We start from the raw sequence: 16,894 nt of genomic DNA, 5'->3' as shown, positions 1-16,894 counted from the left end.
TAATTAACAGGTTGATAGCTGTCACTCAAAAGTTTTTATTTGTATCTAATACCCTCTACCCCTTTAATCCGTCTCACTGGAGTTCTGTTACTTTTTGTCCAAAGAACTAGCTTTGTGTTTTACTGGTCTTCTCCATGTTTTTCTATTTCATTGAGTTCTGCCTTTATTTTTGCTATTTATTCCTTGGTTTGCTATTTTGCTGTTTTTCTAGTTTCATGTGTTGAGCCCTTAGCTCATTTGTTTTCATTCCTTCTTGTGTTCTGATAAATGCATTTAAGGTGTCAGCTTTCCTCTAAAAAGGCTTCAGTTGTGCCTCCTAAAGATTTTGATGTGTAGTGTTTTCAGTGGTGATAAATTCTAAGTATTTCCCATTTGATTTCCTTCTTGATTCAAATTGTTTTTAGAAGTAGTGTGAGATTTTGTTTTCAGACACATAGACATTTTATTTATCTATCTATCTATCTATCTATCTATCTCTTTGGAGATTTGATGTCTCATCTTATTTATCTGTTGCTCTTAGAAAATCTCATTTTTGACTAGAGTCAGACTTAGAATGTAGAAGCTGTCAGAGAGAACAGCAGTCTGTTCCCTGGCAATCTGTTCCTGGCATTTTTGTTTGGCCTCCTTCATTCTCTTGGCCAAAAATTTAGCATATTCTGCAGCCTCTTCTTTATTTTTCTCAGTACGCTATTTCTTAAAAGCAATACACCCACATTTGTGTTGTAGGACACGTGGAAAAACAAGACCCTGAATCTTGAGTGCTTTGGTTCCAGGTTTCTTACTTTCCTTGTTTAGGGGCTTTCTCATAACATAGTTGCAGACATTGTCTTTTTTTTAATGTTTATTTATTTTTTGAGAAAAAAAAGAGTGTGAGCGGGGGATGGGGGTGAAAACAGAGAGGGGGGCAGTGGATCTGAAGTGGGCTCTGTGAGAAGAGCAGTGAGCCGGATGTGGGGCTCAAACTCACGAACCGTGAGATCATGACCTGAGCCCAAGTCGGACGCTTAACTGACTGAGCCACCCTACCACTCCCACTTCATCTTCTTTACAGAGATTGAGAAGGGTGTGGATTCTGCTTGCTCTTTTGGGTCCCAGGTGACAAGGCACAGTAGTATCAGTGAGTCCGGGAATATCGTCCTTCCCTTTTTATACAATGACCAAGTTGAGAACAGTGAGCTTGGCATCCACAATGCAACCCAGACAGATTTGCACTTTTCTTTCTCTAGTCTTCCTTGGTCTGGAGCAGGAATGCCCCTTACTCAGCAGTAGGAGGTCAGAGCCATGGATCAAGATACCCCACTTCTGGGGAAGCCTTGTTTGTCATTGTCACCACTGATTCAGGCCACATAATCCTTCCATTCTTCACCCAGAGCATCAGCAGCAAGTTCTTTGGCCATACGCTTCTCACAAAAGGTACAAAGTTTGCATTCATTGCAAACTTCAATGAGTTTCTGGCAGTCAGTAGCTGGGAAAGAGATGTTCAACTTCATCCTGAAGCAGCTTACCACCTCCAAAGCACCACGAAGAAAAGCAGACATATAGATATCTTAAAGCTACGTTTTCACTATTAATTTCTACAATTAATGCGTTATAGTCAGAGAACATAATCCGTGTTAAATCGATTCTGTGAAATTTATAAAGACCTCTGTTGTAATATATCAGTTTGTCAGTTTTTGATAATATACCATGTATGAGGGAAATGAGTGTGTGTATTCTGTTCCTCAAGTACAGAGTTCTGTGTATCTGAAATTTGCTAATTTACAAATTTACTAATTTGAAATTTACATCTGCTTTTCTGTTTACCTATTGTCTGTATAAGCCACTGATTTCTGAGAGATTTGTGCTGTAATCTTCAACTACATAATTGCCAAATTATTTGCTTCTTTTTTCCAGTTCTATGAGTTGTGGTTGCTCGATGTATTTTGAGGCAATATATGTTTATGAAGGTTATATATTCCATTTTTGGTTTTTTTATTAGTCTGTAACATCTTTTTCTATTAAACATATGTATATATGTTTAACAATGCCTGGTAAATATATTATATGTGTGTGTGTGTGGTGTGTGTGTGTGTATACATGAATTTTTTATTTTCAGATATTAAAATCTTTACCACAGCTTGCTTTGAGTGTATGTTTGCCTGGATATCAGGCAGGATATCGCCAATGTCTCCATATTTTTATTTTTAACTTTCCCTATCCTTTTGTTTTCTGTTTTTCTTCTTTTAAATGCATATTGTTAGATCTTGGTTTTTAAAATGACTTTTATTTTGTGATATAAAATACATTATGTTAAATAAAATATACATACAGAGGAGTGTACAAACAAATTTTAATATTTCGGTAATTTCTCCCAAAGCATAAATTCTAGACTACTTGAGTCAAGAAGTAGAATACTGTCAGAAGCTTAGAATGCTCTCTTGTGCCCCTTCCAATAAACCTCTGCCATCCCCCCAAAGGTAACCACTCTCCTGCCATTTGTGGTCACTCATTACTTCCTTACATTCCCTTACAATTTTATGGCCCACTAAACACTATGCTAAACACTACGGCCTTTGCTAAACACTATGGCCTAGTTTTGCCTGATTATATTATTTTGTGTCTGGCTTCTTTCCCTCAGTATTATGTGACTGAGTGTAGAAGTAGTTTTTTCTTTTCTTTTCTTCTTATTGCTAAGGAGTGTTCCATTGTATGATTATAACACAACTTATCCACTTTCCTGTTGATGGACATGTGGGTCATTTTCAGCATTTTGGCTATTTTCATAAGCCCGCTGGAAGCATTGTTATCCGTGTTTTGCGTACCTCTGCTTGCACATCTGGCACGTGTGCCCCTCACAGTAAAATTTATGGATCCAAGACCGTGCATGTGATCAACTTCGGCAGATATTGCTAAACAGCTTTCCAGTTGGTTGCCCCAATTTGTACTCCCAATAGCAGGGTTTGAGAGTTTTTTCATTGGCTTTACAATGTTGATACATGGTATCGTCAGTCCTAAAATTTCATTATTTTGGTAGTTTTACCGTGCATTGGCCTGATTGTTAATGAGGTTAAACACCTTTTCGTATGTATTTGGCTGATTGATATACTTTTTTGTAAAATGGCTATTAAGTCTTTCCCATTTTTTTGTTGGGTTTTTTTTTGCTTGTTTCTTACTGATTTATAGGACTTCTTTACACGTGCTGGTATGGGGTTGTAGGGGTTATACGTATTGCACTCTGTTCTCATTCATTTGCTTTTACAATCCCTAATGTTGTCTTTGGGTGAGTGGAAATTCTTAATTTCAGTGTGTTCCCACTTATGAAGCTTTTCCTTTATGGTTGGAGCCAATGGGGAATGACAGTATTGTCAGTAAATGATAATGAGCCAACTGGTTATTAATTTTAAAAATGAAACTTTACTTTTATTTGAAATATAATCAAAAATTAATTGCAAGTAGATTGTATATCTAATATGAAAGGCAGACAAAGAAAGTACTAGAATAAAAGGTAGGATAATATCCTTATGACCATAAAAGAGTAAAATTAAGAGTAAATAAAAAACACTAACCATAGTCATCTTTCCATTCTCAAACATTGTAAACTAATTAATGAACATGGCACATCCTTCCAATTATTTAATTATTCTTTAAAAAATTTTTTTAATGTTTATTTTATTTTATTTTTGAGAGAGAGAGAGAGAAGAGCATGGGAGGGACAGAGAGAGAGGGAGACACAGAATCTGAAGCAGGCTCCAGGCTCCAAGCTGCCAGCACAGAGCCCGATGCAGGGCCTGAACTCATGAATAGTGAGATCATGACCCGAGCTTAAGTCATAAGCTTAACTGACTGAGCCATGCAGGTACCCCTATTTAGCTCTTCTTTAATTTATTTCAATAATGTTTTATAGATTTATAGATTTCTTCATAGAAGTATTACACAACTTTTGTTAGGTTCATTCTAATGTATTTGAAATTTGATGATGTTGCTGTATATGTATCTTCTTAAAAATTTTATTTTCAAGCTATTTATCACTGGCATATGAAAATTTTATTGAGCTTTACCTATTGGCCTTATATCTATTAACCTTCTATGTCTACTCTGTAGTCTTAATAATTCATGTGCAAGGTTCTTTTCCACATGTAATATCGTATCATCTGAGAATACTGAGTCTTAATTTTTAATTTTAATCATTATAATTCTTACAATTTTTTTAATTTAATGTTTATTTATTTTTTGAAGGAGACAGAGGCAGAATGTGAGTGGGGGATGGGCAGAGAGAGAGGGAGACACAGAATCCGAAATAAGCTCCAGGCTCTGGGCTGTCAGCACAGAGCCTGACATGGGGCTCGAACTGATGAGTCTTGAGATCATGACCTGAGCTGAAGTCAGATGCTTAACCAACTGAGCCACTCAGGTACCCCTTAACTCTTAGGATTTTTAAATGAGCCCTGCTAATACAGTGTTGTTGGTCGTGAGCATCTTTGGTTTATTCCTAATGTTAAAGGAAAAGTTTTCTACATTTCACCATCAAATATGTGATGGAGGAAATAAGGACCATTTTACTCATTGAAAACGGTGCAGTAAGAACCTCTTTGTTTTGCCCATGATAGGATTTGGGAAGGACTTGGTCTGGCAGTTCATCTCTGATCCATCTGGTTTTAGCTGGACTGGTTGGGAGGAGAATCCACTTCCAAGATCACTTTTTCCTCTACACATCTAGAGCCTTGGCATTCTTTGTTTTTTTTTTTCTTTTTCGCGTGGCGTTTCATCCTCCTGGGACTATCAACATGGGTTTTTACAGCATGGCCAGAGTAACTGGACTTTATAAATGTCATTTTGCCCCCCTAGGACAAGTCTATTTCTTTCAGATCTAAAATCCTATGGATCTGAGTCCCTGAGGTCATAGCAATTGGAATTAAACATACCTATTTACTGAAAAACAATTTCTAATCCGAACTTTGGGCATGACCAAATTTTAGTACTATGGGGCAAAGAAAAAATAGATGATTCCCTTGGTTTTTGTGATGACAGACTTTTACTTTTGAGGTTAGATGATGTTATCTAGGGTGCTGGAAGAGTGGCAGGTGCACATGTAAGTTGACTGTGAGGAGGTGGGGACAAAACCGTGTAGGTGAGGTGTGAGTGAGAAAGAGAGTGTGAAGCGACAAAGTTGGGCGGGCCACAGGAAGCTGGGCGGACCACAGGAGGCTGGCTGGAAAATAAAAAGTCTCTGGCTTTACTTAAAAGCAAGAACAAAATAACCCAAAGACAAATGGAAAATCTCACACACAAAGTCTAGAAAGGGATGGAAACGAAAATACTCACACAAGTGCTCGGGGTAAGGTGAGCTGAAGTGCCTGGCCAATTACAATCTACCCTGTAATTTTTGTATTACTTCGCAGGACTTTACGCAGTACGGTAGTGTATTTAAAAAACAAATAGAGGAGCAAACACTTCATTTAGAAATAACCACAAAACTTCTTTTGTAAAACTTAAATTTCTGGGTTTATAACTCCAGCAGATGAAAAAAATGCTCTATTGAAACCTAAAGAATGTTAAATTGGGAAGTCAAATAATGTTTTGGTCTTTGGTCTCAAGCTAAATAGTATACTTACATGTTGGTCCACTAGGTGTCTCTTTGCATACATGTTATGATTCCAGCCAGAGGCAGCTACTCTATTCTTGAAGGAAACAGTTTACATGGATTGTGCCAACAAATGCCTTAATTTGAGAGTGTTTAAGAATGACTTTAATTTACAGTTCTTCCTACAGGATAAAGAGATGTGTCTTGGCTACATCTCTCACTCCTGCATTAGAAGTTTTGGAAGCATTGACCCAGAATTGTCAGTAGCTGCAGAATTCAGGTACTTGCACCGGGGTTGTTGACAGGCTGGTATTGCGCAATAGTTGCCCATTTGGGATTATGAGCAGGAAGCCAGCCCCACATGATTTCTGAATGAAGCCTTGGCAAGGATACTCAATTCCAAAACAAGCTGTGTTTGGCTCTCCAATGTCTCTTTCTAGGAGCCCTATGCCTTCCTGATCAGATCCTTCAAAATTACCCCTGGGCGCACATGTAGCCCTTTGTGTATAAGGTATCACTTTGAGTCACATAAGGTCCCTTTGAATTGTCCAAATTTGGTAAATAATTTACCCACACTAACTTATCCTAAAATAAAGACAGGGCCAATATAAGTGAATAAATATTCATTAGGTGCCTGCTGATAGTATGTCTGGACTGTAGTATCATAAGAATTATTATACTCTTTCATCCTGTAAGAATGTGATGAGATTTACTGTTTGCAGAAAAATTAAGCATATTGCTAAGGAGAAGTTGAAAAGGCAAAGATTATTTGGACACTGCTGATGTCCAAAGGGCTCTGGGCTTACAGTATGAAGACCTGAATTCAAATTCTGAATTTTTAACTTGCTAGCTGTGTAAAGTAGGTGGTCTGCCTGCTCTGTATGTCAGTTTATTCATTTCTAAATGTATAGGTAATACTAGTTTACAGAGTTGGCATGCAAGCTACAGTGAGCACCAATTCTGCCAAATATCATTATACGAACCTCCTAGAGAAGTCACCGTATTCTTAAAAATTTTTTTCCATTTTTTTTTGAGAAATAAATGACAACGTCACTGTATAAATTTGAGGTGTGCAACGTGGCGTTTTTTCTTTTTTTTAATGAAATATGGCTGAAGTATACTGTATTAGTCCCAGGTGTACAACATAGTAATTCAACTCATATACAGTATGAAATGATCAGTGGGATGTGTAGTTACCATCAGTCACCATACAAAGTTATTACAATATTATTGACTATGTTCCCTGACAGCCTAATGGCTTGATTTATATATTTTGTGAAATGATTCACCACTTTGGTTCAGCAAACATCTATCTTCTTATATAAATACAGTAAAAAGAAAAGAAAATGAGAATAAAAGAAACCATTTTCTCCTTGTGAAGAGAACTTGTTAGAATTTACTCTTAACAGCTTTCCTTTATGTCCCACGACGGTGTTAGCTAGTCATCGTGTTTGTTACACTTCTAGTACTTATTTGTGTTGCAACCTGAAGTTTGCACCCTTTAAGAGAATATTTATTTACTTTTGAGAGAGAGACAGAGAGCATGTGAGTACACATGCAAGCAGAGGAGGGGCAGAGAGAGAGAGAGGGAGAGAGAGAATCCTAAGCGGGCTCTACACTGCCAGTGCAGAGCCTCACGTGGGGCTCCATCCCATGAACTGTTAGATCATTAACTGAGCTGAAATCAAGAGTCAGACACTTAACCTACTGAGCCACCCAGGCACCCCAGAAGTTTGTGTTTTTGACCACTTGCTTCCAATTCCTCCTCCCCCAATCCCTGCTTCTGGTACCCACAAGTCTGATCTCTTTCTCTAGAGTTTGCTTTTTTTTTTTTAAATAATGTTTATTTATTTGTGAGAGAGAGGGAAGATGCGCATGAGTGGGGGAGGGGCAGAGAGAGAGGGAGGCAGAGGCTCTGCATTGACAGCACAGACCCTGATGTGGGGCTCGACCCATGAACTGTGAGACCATGACCCGAGCCAAAGTCAGATGCTTAACTGACTGAGCCACCCAGGCACCCCTGTTTATTTTAGATTCACTTATAAGTGAGATCTTGTCTTTCTCTGTTTGACTTATTTCACTTAGTATAATTCCTTCAAGGTCCATCCATGTTGTCCCAAATGGTAGGATTTCCTTGTTTTTGGTTTTTGGGGGTTTTTTTTGGTTGAATAATATTTTATTGCGTGTATATGCACCCAAACTTCTTTAGCCATCCATCAAGAGATAGACACTTAGGTTGTTTCTGCGTCATGGTTATTGTGAATAATACTATGATCATGTGGGTGCAGATATCTTTTCAAGTTACTGTTTTCATTTCCTGCAGATAAATACTCAGAATTACTGGATCATGGGGTAGTTCTATTTTTTATTTTTTGAGGATCCTCCATACTGTTTTCCACAATGGCTGCACCAATTTACATGCTCACCAACAGTACACACAGTTCCCTTTTCTCCACATCTTTACAGCTTTTGTCATCTCTTATCTTTTTGCTGACGGATGGCTATTCTAACAGGGATGAGGTGATATCTCATTGGGGTTTTAATTTGCATTTCCCTAGTGACCAGTGATGTTGAGCATCTTTTCATGTACCCATTGGCCTTTTATATATCATCTTTAGAGAAATGTCTGTTCAGGTACTTTGCCCATTTTTGATTGGATTATTTGTTTTTTTTGCTCTTGAGTTGTATAAATTCTTTACATGTTTTGGATGTTAACTCTTTATCAGATATATGGTTTGGATGTATTTTTTTTCCCATTCTGTAGGTTTGTCTTTTGACTTTGTTGATGGGTTCATTTTTTACAAGTTAATTTATTTATTTTGAGAGAGAGAGAGAGAGAGCAAGTGAGCAAGAGAGCAGGGGAAGGGCAGAGAGAAAGAATCCCAAGCAGGCTCTACAGTGTCAATGCAGAGCCTGATGTAGGGCTCGATCGCATGAACCATGAGATCATGACCTGAACTGAAATCAGGGGCTGGACGCTTAACTGACTAAGTCATCCAGGTGCCCCTGTTGATGGGTTCTTTTGCTGTGCAGAAGCTTTTTTAGTTTGATTTGGCCCCACATATATTTTTAATTTTGTTGCTTGTGTTTTAGATGTCATATCCAAGAAATCATTACTAAGACTCATGTCAAGAAGGTTTTGTCCTTATGTTTTCTTCTACGAGTTTCATGGTTTTCGGTATTACTAAAACTTACACAACTCAAGAGCAGAAAAACCACAAATAATCCAATCAAAAATGGGTCTTTAATCTATTTCAAATTAATTTTTGTGGGTGGTAAAAGATACAGCGTAGGAGTGCTGACAATACTGACTCCATCTTTGGCCCTCCATCTTGTACTTTTCGGCACAATGACCTCCCTCAGGGCTATGTGTTCCAGGCCCTTTGGAGGTTAATGTACGTCCTGACCAGAAGGCAGGAAGGCTTGTTTTGAGCTTCGCTCTAGCACACAGATGGCATCACTTTAGATAGCTAGTAGAGATCCTTTAGCACACAGATGGCACAGCTTTAGTTAACTACCCTTCGACCTCATCATAATGCCCCTCTGTAAAACCTGTGGATTAAGGTCTGAGCTTTGTGGAGAATAACTCCATAATGCCTGGGTCATCACAGATGACCGATCCCACTGGCAGTAAGTTACTCTGAAAAAACTCTGTAAACAGTATGTAGTGGCTTACTTTGGTTTTTGGTCTCAAAGTGCCTTCTTAATTTGGAAGATACTTACTGTTCCTCCTCCACCTTCTAATATATGGGTTCAGTTTCATCCTTTCATATGTGAATATCTAATTATCTAGCAACATTTATTGAAGAGACTTTCTTTTCTCTACTGAGTATCCTTGGCTCCTTTGTCAAATATTAGTTGACCATGGGGTGCCTGGGTGGCTCAGTTGGTTAAGCATCTGACTTTGGCTCAGGCCATGGTCTGATGGTTTGTGGGTTCGAGCCCCACGTTGAGATCTGTGCTGACAGCCTGGAGTCTGCTTCAGATTTTGTGTCTCCCTCTCTCTCTACCCCTCCCCCACTTGTGCTCTCTCTCTCTCTCTCTCTCTCTCTCTTTCTCTCTCTCTCTCAGAAATAATAATTAAAAAATATTAGTTGGCCATATATGCTTGGGTTTATTTCTGGGCTCTCTATTCTAGTGGTCTGTCTCTTTTTATGCCATTACCATCCTGTTTTGATGAGTATAGCTTATAGTACAGCTTGAAGTTAGGAAGTATGATACCTCCTGTTTCGGTCTTTCTCAAGATTTCTTTGGCTAGTTAGAGTCTTTTGAGTTTCCATATAAATTTTAGGAGTGTTTTTTCTACTGTAAAAATTTTGATAGGGATTGAATTGAATCTATAGATGGCTTTGGTAGTACTGATTATGTTAACAATACTAATTCTTCCAATCCACGAGCACAGAATACCTTTCCATTTATTTGAGTCTCCTTCAATTTCTTTTTTCAAAGTTGTGTAGTTTTTAGTTTACCTCCTTAGGTAAATTTATTACTAAGTATTTTATTATAAATGGGATTAATTTCTTTCCTAGAAATGTTGTCATCAGTTTATAGAAACACTACTAATTTTGTATCCTGCAACTTTACCAAATTCATTGATTAGATCCACAGTTTTTTGGTTGAGCCTTTAGGATTTTCTATACGTAAAAGTATGTTGTCCACAAATACAGATAGTTTTACTTGTTCTTTTCCAATTCTGATACCTTTTATTTCTTTTTCCTAACTGATTGCTCTAGCTAGGGCTTCCAGTAGTATGTTGAATAGGAGTGGTGAGAGTGGACACAATTGTCTAATTCCTGATCTTAGAGAAAAAGCTTTCATCTTTTCATCACTGAGTATGATGTTAGCTGTGGGCTTGCCATTTATGGCCTTTATTATTTTGACATATGTTCCTTCTATGCATAATGTGTTGAGTTTTTATGATGAATGGATGCTGAATTTTGTTTGCTCTTTCTGTGTGTATTGAGATGATCAAATGATCCTGTTCTTTAATTAATGTGACATATCACACTGATTTGTACACTGTTGATTTAAACTATCCCTGCATCCCAGGGATAAATTCCACTTGATCATGGTGAATAATCCTTTTCATGTGCTGGTGAATTTGGTTTGCTAGCACTTTATTGGGAATTTTTGTATCCCAGTTCATCAGGGATATTAGTTTGTTGTTTTCTTTTCTAGTAGTGTCCTTTTTATGGTTATCAGGATGATGCTGGCCTTGTGAAAGCAGTTTGAGATTCTTCCCTCCTCTTTAACTGTTTTGGAAGAGTTTCAGAAAGATTGGTGTTCATTCTTTAAGTGTTTGGTGAAAGTCACAAGTGAAGCCCTCTGGTCCTGGGCTTTTCTTTGTTGAGATATATATATTTTTTATGATTGACCCAGTATGCTTACTGGCAACTGTTCTATTCAGATTTTCTACTTATTCCTGATTCAGTCTTGGTAAGTAGTATGTTTTAAGAATTTTTCCATTTCTTCTAAGTTGTCCAGTTTATTGGTTTACAGCCTCTTCATAATACCCCTTATTATCCTTAGAATTTCTGTGGTATCAGTTGTAATGTCTCCTTTTTTATTTATAATTTTGTTGATTTAAGTATTTTCTCTGTTTTTCTTGGTTAGTCTAGCTCAGGGTTTGTCAATTTTCTCTTTTCAAACTCTAAGTTTGGTTAATATTTTCTATTGTTTTTCTCTTCTCTATTTCACTTTTTTTCTTCTATAATTATTATTTCCTATATTCTGCTAACTTTCTGCTCAGTTTGTCCTTTTTCTAGTTCTTTAAAGTGTAGAGTTAGATTCTTTATTTGGGATTTTTCTTGCTTTGTTTCATAGGTGTTTATTGCTATGAACTTTCCTCTTAGAACTGTTTTTGCTGCATCCCATTAAGTTCTGGCATGTTGTATTTCCATTTTTGTTTGTCCCAAGAAAAAAAAAATGTTTAAATGTTTATTTATTTATTGTGAGAGAGCAAGCAACAGTGTATGAGCAGGGGAGGGGCAGAGAGAGAGAGAGAGAGAGAGAGAGAGAGAGAGAATCCCAAGCAGGCAGTGCACTGTCAGCGCAGAGCCCAATGTGGGATTCCATCTCCTGAACCATGAGATCATGACCTGAGCCAAAAGAGTTGGATGCTTAACCGTCTAAGTCACCCAGGCACCCTGTGTATCAAGAAAATTTTTATTTCCCCTTTGATTTCTTCTTTGGTTCATTTGTTGCTCAAGAGAGTTCTGTTTAATTTCCGTGAGTTTGTGAATTTTCCAGTTTTCCTCTTGTTATTGATTTCTAGTTTCATGACATTGTGGTCAGAGAAGATAGTTGATATCCTTTCAATCTTCTTGAGTATGCTAAGACTTGTTTTGTGACCTAACATATGGTCTATCCTAGAAAATGTTCTATGTGTGCTTGGGGAGAATATATACTGCTATTGTTGAATAGAATGTCTGTTAGGTCCATTTGATCTATAGTGTTGTTCCAGTCTGCTGTTTCCTTATTGATTCTCTGTCTGGATGACCTATATACTGTAGAGAGTTGGGTATTAAAGTCCCCAACTATTATTGCATTACTGTTTATTCCTTCTTTTAGCTCTGTCAGTTTTTGCCTTATGTGTTTAGGTGCTCTAATGTTGGGTATATAAGTATTTACAATTGTTATGTTGTCTTGATGTAGCGACACCTTCATCGTTATATAATGACCTTTGTCTCTTTTAACTATTTTTAAAGTATATTTTGTCTGATACAAGTATAGCTACCCTTGCTTTTTGTGGTTACCTTTTACTTGAAAGGTCTTTTTCCATCCCTTTACTCTCAGTGTATGTGTGTCTTTAAGGCCAAAGTGAGTATCTTGTAGGCAGTATATTATTGGATCTTGTTTTATACATTCAGCTATTCTATGTCTTTTGATTGAAGAATTTAATCCTTTTGCATTTAAAATAATTATTGATAGGTAAAGACTTACTATTGTCATTTTGTTAATTGTTTTCCAGTTGCTTTGTAGATCCATTGTTCCTTGTTTCTTATCCCTTTGTGTATGCTTTTTTTTTTTTTTTTTTTTTTTTGGAGAGAGAGAGGGTGCAAGTGAGCAGGGGGGCAGAGAGAGAGTGGGAGAAAATCCCAGGAGGGGCAGAGAGAGAGCGAGTGAGAGGGAGAGAGGGGTGGGGGAAGCGGGGTTCACCCAGGTCAGGGCTTGTGCTCACCTGAAAAAGGGGCTCATGCTTACCCAACGTGGGAGTCAAACTCATGGACCATGAGATCGTGACCTGAGCCAAAGTTAGATGCTTAACTGACTGAGCCATCCAGGCACCCCTGCGAATGCTTTGATATCTTTTGGTACCCATATGCTTTAACATCTTTATCATGTCCTTTTGCATAATTATTACAAGATTTCCCCTTGTGGTTACCATGAGGCTTATGTAAAATATCTTACACTTCTAACACCCTTTTTTAAATTTGATAATGAATTAATTTCAATAGAATTTTCATACTTTACATTTTTACCTCTTATCCCCCTCCCATTTAGGCTATTGCTATTATAATTTACATGTTTTTATATTGTGTAACTAATAACAGTTTATTGTACTTATGGTCGTTTTGCTACATTCATTTAACTTTTAAACTAGAGTAATGAGTTATGCACCATTATTACCATATTGCAAAATCTAACTATGACTATGTACTATTACCAGTGAAATCTACACTACCTTTTTGTATTTTTATGCTGTTAAATTAGCATTATTCTACTTCCACTCAAAGAGCTCCCTTTAGCATTTCTTGCAAGGCAGGTTGGTTGTAATGAACTCCCTCAGCTTTTATTTTTTCAGGGAAGTCTTTATCCCTCCTTCATTTTTGTAATTAAAAAAAAATAATGTTTATTTACTTTTGAGAGAGAGAGAGTGAGGGAGGGGCAGAGGAAGAGAGAGGGAAACACAGAATCTGAAGCAGGCTCCAGGCTCTGAGCTGTCAGCACAGAGCCTGACACAGGGCTCAAACTCACAAACCATGAGATTATGACCTGAGCCAAAGTTGGACGCTTAACCGACTGAGCCATCCAGGTGGTCCAGTGATACCCATTTCTTTGGGGCCAGTTATTAGAGCTTTATCAGTTTCTTTGGTGGTGTCATATTTACCTGATCTTTATATTATCCTTCTTTCCTTTTGTTGGTATCAGTGCATTTGAATCATGGGCCTTCTTTTCTGAACTTTATAGGTTTGCTTTGGCAGAGGCAGTTTTTCACCAGTTAGCTCAGTTTGGGTTTCTGGGTGTGTCTGCTGGTGATGTCTTTGGGCAGGTGAGACCTGCTATTGTCTGTTTTTGGCTGAGGCAACTGTTTGAGCTCTGATGATGGAGATGGGGCTGTGCCACTGGCTGAGAATAGTTGGATGGGACTACTGGCTTGGTTCGTTACCCAAGTGAGGCTGTAAGAATGGCTCCACAGTGGCGGGAATTCTTTGGCCAGGCTTACTAGATGGTTGGGACTGGGTACTGTCTTTAGTAGTAGCTGAAGCTATGGATGAGCTTCCCTACCCTGGAAGGGCAGTGGGCCAGGGCCCAGAGCTTGTACAGCTTGTTGTTTGGGGACCTGAATCCGGCCTGAGTGTGTCCTGAATTCTCCAGTCAGGGGAATCCACCCATTTTGCTGTGCAGATGGGGGAAGCCATGGGCTGTGCTCTCGGTTCAAGTGCCACTGTACGTAGGGCTGCGGCTTCGTGTGTGCTTTGGTTAAGTTTTCTTGTCAGACAGGCTGAAGGCTGTGTTCAGTGATGAGTAGGGCTATGAATTAGATTCCCTGCCCAAGCATAGTGCAAGCAGCTCTAAAGCCAGTAAAGCTCTTTGTTCATTGTCTTAACTCAAGCTGGCCTGTCTGACTTTGCGGTGCAAACCACTGGCTCTGTCTGCTCTGCTCTTGACTCAAGCACCACTAGGTTGCACACCTTTCAGGTGTTTTCTCCAGCCCTTCTGATTTGATGGGTCCAGAAGACACTCTCTGCAGTTGGTGGGGCCAAATCTCAGCCCCTTGCCTGGGTGGGAGGGGAGGAGCCACCCCAGGCCATTGTCAATTTCCCAAATAGGTTGTCTATTTGGGAGGAGCCGGGAGCTACCTTCAGCCTTGGCTATGAATTAATTCATCCACCAGCGTATAGCCCGGGAAGCCTTCACACTTGGTACTGGCTTTGCCCTGGGGGAGATCAGCTCTGTCCACCTGGCTCTTGGCTCCAGTGCCACTGGGCTGCACAGCCTCCAGGAGTTTATCAGCTTTTTTCGTCAGATGGGGCTGGAAGGCACTCTCCACAGCAGGTGGGGCTATGACTCGGCATCTTGCCTGGACGTGGGCCACACAGCTCTGTGGCTGACAAAATTTGTTGGAGGATCTGAATCAGACAGATCTGCACCCCTCCTCCCTGCCCCCGCCACCCCAGAGTTCCCTGGTCAGAGTGCGGCCCAACTTGGTTCTGTAGATGAACAAAGCCTCTGGTTGAGTTTACTACTTGGGTACTGCAGGCATGAACTTGGTCTCCCAAGATCTGTGTGCTGCTTGTTGCCAGCCCAACCTTCCTTCTCCATCATGGTCAGATTTTGGGGGCTGGGCCCTACAGATTCCTCTACAATCCCTGTGGTACGATATTAGGGTAGAGTCTCCTACAAAGTGACTCACAGCGCTGGGAAGCTGGGTTCTCAGGGGAGATCTCTGCACATGGTGCTGCCCTGTCTTGGGGGAGAGGCGATGTAGTCAACATGTAGCTATTTCTCTTACCCTTCTAAGGCGTCATCTTGGGCTTTGAGGTGCAGGGAGCTACTTCAGCCTCACCCTTATGTTCTAGAATTCTCTCAATGGTGTTTTGTTCTTGAATAGATGTTACTTGTTCTTCTTGTGAGAGGCAGCAAAGTAAGAAGCAACTTATGTCCGGGTGCGTGGGTGGCTCAGTCGGTTAAGTGTCTGACTTTTGGTTTTGGCTCAGGTCATCTCTCACGGTTTGTGACTTTGAGCCCCTGCATCAGGCTCTGTGCTGTCAGTGCAAAGCCTGCTTTGGATCCTCTGTCCTCCTCTCTCTCCGCCCCTCCTCCAGCTTGCACCCTCTGTCTCTCTCAAAATAAATAAATAAACTTTGAAAAAAAAAAAGAAACCACTTCTGTCACCATGTTGGTAATGTTACTCCAGTCACCTTGTTCTTGAAAAAGGAAGCCTTTCCATTATTATGCACAACAGTTCAGCTCCCGATGGTCTCTACATTCTCTACTCATCCTGTCTGACAAAGCCTTGGGCACTACCTTTGCAAAGTCGTAAGGCCTGTTAAAGTGATATTTCCCAATGAAAGAGCTAGCCAGACAAAAGGGGAATTATGGCCCCAATTCCACTTCAATAGGTGCAAACAGCAGGCAGCTTTTGTAATAGGTTTTCTTTCTCTGGCTTTCTTCCAGCCAGCAATGGTCCCGTGGTAGAGACCACTGCTGCATAGGGTATACTTTATTCACTCTGGTGGAACACGTTCAGTGGAAGGCCATTTGGCAAAGCTGAATTAGAACGACTGGCTGTCTCAGAGCAGTGTATGTACAGTCCGGATCACACAAGCAGAAAGTGTGCTATCTTCCACGCAGAGAAAATAGGATTATGATTCTTGCCGAATAAAGAACAATAAAGTGGAGAAATTGAGGGATGCGAATTGCAGAAAGGTAAGGGCCATCACTTGCTGTTCATGCCTGGTCCACCTTAGAGCACTGCATCTTTCTCATCACAAACAAGGGTGTGGGGGGGAAGGAGTCAGCTGCTGTTACTCAAGGGCTGCCATTGGAGAGACCCAGGGTGAGCTCCTGGGTCAGACTGTAGTGGACTTTGAGACTTGGCCTGGGGGCTCCTAGTGTTTCCTGTGGCCTCACCAGAGGCCTAGTGGCCCTTTCCCTACTTGATGTGGTGTCTTGGTGCTACTATCAACCTTTGAGAAGATTCCTTGAGTTTCAGCCACAAATGTCCTAGATCAGACCTAAGCACACAGCTAGATTGAGTCTTAGAAGGACTTAGAAGGACTTAGAACACTAGAAGTTCTTGGGATCTGTCACCGCCTGGAAGAGGAAGTAGGTACCATGCAGGTTTTATCTGCATCACCGTACAAGGCTGCTGTTAGGATGTGTGTGTGTGTGTGTGTGTGTGTGTGTGTTTAGAGGGGTGTGCAAATATGTTTTGCAGGGCCCTTGCCTATATAAATAATTTGAAGAGGTGAAAGCATGCTAGCCTAATTCTGGAAGGCCTGTGGGAGCAATCAGTTATAGGGCTGGCATGATGGAATTTAAGACAATGAGGGGAACAGAATCAGCCCCATGGGGTTGAGTCTCTTCCAGCATCTAGTGAACCCTATG

At 39.8% G+C, this 16,894-nt stretch overlaps 1 pseudogene; it reads right to left on the bottom strand.

The window, feature by feature from the left end:
• Positions 1-393: 393 nt before the first annotated feature.
• On the bottom strand, positions 394-1,519 carry LOC122490120 (annotated as a pseudogene).
• Positions 1,520-16,894: the final 15,375 nt, after the last annotated feature.

This window comes from Prionailurus bengalensis, chromosome B2 (assembly GCF_016509475.1).
Source record: "Prionailurus bengalensis isolate Pbe53 chromosome B2, Fcat_Pben_1.1_paternal_pri, whole genome shotgun sequence".
In the NCBI taxonomy this organism is placed as follows: Eukaryota; Metazoa; Chordata; class Mammalia; order Carnivora; family Felidae; genus Prionailurus; species Prionailurus bengalensis.
Note: the sequence above shows the minus strand (reverse complement) of the source record. Positions and strands in the feature narration are given on the sequence as shown.